This window comes from Ochotona curzoniae, unplaced genomic scaffold (genome assembly GCF_017591425.1).
Source record: "Ochotona curzoniae isolate NIBS_2020 unplaced genomic scaffold, NIBS_Ocur_1.0 contig_1976, whole genome shotgun sequence".
Taxonomy (NCBI): Eukaryota; Metazoa; Chordata; class Mammalia; order Lagomorpha; family Ochotonidae; genus Ochotona; species Ochotona curzoniae.
In genome coordinates, this window is record NW_024465279.1 from 1,099,925 (window position 1) to 1,102,163 (window position 2,239).

The following is a 2,239-nucleotide window of genomic DNA, read 5'->3' on the forward strand; positions in this document are numbered from 1 at the left end:
CTCAGACTATGGAGATGTGTCCCCAGAACTCCTGGTTGTCTAGTAGGAAGGACACGGGCCTGCCATCCTTCAACATGGTGACCTGAGGCTCCTCCGATGTGATGACAGTGGCCAGGGGCGCGGTCCCCGGGCCTCCTCAGTAGGTCAGAGCATGAGGGGTGTCAGTCGATGGCCTCAGGCCCCTGTGTGATCAAGGACAGTCAACTCCCCAGTGTCCCCTCTGATGACATTTGGGGCAGGGTCCGGGAGGTGGCCGGGGGTTAGGGCATTCTCTAGCCCAATGTCCTGCCTGGCCACATTTGAAGCAAGGACTGCGGGGAGAACTTGTGGACTTCCCCGTTGGAGTGGAGCCTCTTTGGCCCTCCGATTTCCTTGAGGCCGGGACGGCTTGGGTTAACAACTTTAAGAGTTGTTTTTGGGCTCTTGTATCCCTTCCATGATAGACCTGAAAAGCCACCTTTAGAATCTCAGTGTGCGGGGTCAGAAGGCCCTTCTCCAGCTTTCTGAGTTTATTTTGGATATCTGGCGCACTCTGGGAAAAGAAATGAGACATCAGGAGTTGCCTTCCCTCGGGCGTTTCTGGATCTATGTTGGTGTATCGAAGGAGGGCTTGTGTAAGGCGGTTAAGGAAGGCCAATGGGCTTTCCTCTTTTTCCTGAAAAACTCTAAGAGTTTGCCATAATTTATCACTTTGTGTGAGATTGCCGCCTTTTTTAAGCCCGCCAGAACACGTGTTACTGCGTTGCTGGATTCCCCCGAGAGGGCACTGGAGAAGGTGGAAAGGGACTTGCAGGAGCGCGGGTCCGGCTTGGAGTACAGGGTTACAAGGGATGGGGTAAAAGTGGACTGGGGAGGAACCAGCTTACGAAACTTCTAAAGAACACAAAACTTGCAGAAGCAAAATCTCAGCAGCAGGTGTCTGCCACGGCACCGGGTCTAAGGTGGCGTCACTCCCATCATTCTTCAGAGTTGATTCTCCAGCCGCTCCTCACACATTTCCAACAGGTAACGGGAATGGAAGCAGCCAAGCCAGTGATGTCCACTGTTGCAGGGTGCGAGCGAGATACACCAGACAAGTCTAGGGTGCATGAAGGAGTCTTTATTAACCAAGCTTGGTGCAGCAAATCACAAATCCATATAAACAGAACCCCAAGAGGAACAAACTGTCATTATCCTGAAGTCCTTCCCTTAAGCTAAAGACCTGTGTCCAGAAAAATAAGTTATCCTAAGACAAATACAGTGAACAACCTGGACACACGTACAAAGCTGCGGACATTCACCGTTCCCTGGCTTCTCTGCCCACATTCCACTACTGCTAGGCCTCACCTCTCCGGGAATTCTTGAAAATATGCAAATTAGAAATACAAAGCATCTTAGCATTGCTATCTACTGTCCCGCCCGAGCAGTGAACGGAGGGTGAGGAATACAGACACACAGGGGCCATGCTCAGGGGCTACCTGTCCTCGGGAAGCCAGAGATGAGTCAGATACTGGGGAGGCCAGGAGCTGGAGTGCAAGAGCAATGCCAGAAGGCCACCAAGAGAGTGAGCCCCTCCCTATCAAGGGCCTTTATAGGGGCTTGGAAAGGGAGTGGTTACGCAGCAATGCAATACCGCCCCCTCTCAGGTTCCAGGTGATGATAGGTGACCGTCACAGGTGGGCAGGAGGGAACACCTAGGTGGGGGTGGGGGTGTGGCTTCCGAGCTCACGACCCTGAACCCGCTGCCTACTTCACTACACTGGGCCAAGAAACCCCCTTCGTGCGCCGTCCACTCTAGAACAAAGCCATCTGAGCGTCCAGCGTCCTCCACCTGCACCAGGTACCCCACTTGCACCCAGACACCCCACCTGCGTCCTCCATTTGCACCCAGGTAACCCGCCTGCGTCCTCCACCTGCACCCAGGTGCCCCACGTGCGTCCTCCATTTGCACCCAGGTACCCCACCTGCACCCAGGTACCCCACGTGCGTCCTCCACCTGCACCCAGGTACCCCACCTGCGACTTCCACCTGCACCCAGGTACTCCACCTGCACCAGGTACCCCAGGTGCCGCCAGGCCCCGCCCTCCTCCCGGCCTTAAAGCGGGGCGCGCCCGAAGCGCCTGTTCCTCCACGCCTGTTCCTCCACGAGCGCTGGGCCCCACTAAGGCCGGATACCCATTGAAGACGCGGGCGGCCAGGCAGCAACTCGCGCGAGAGCGAGCGGGTGCTCTCGCGGGAAGTGCGCGGGTAGGCGGCAGGC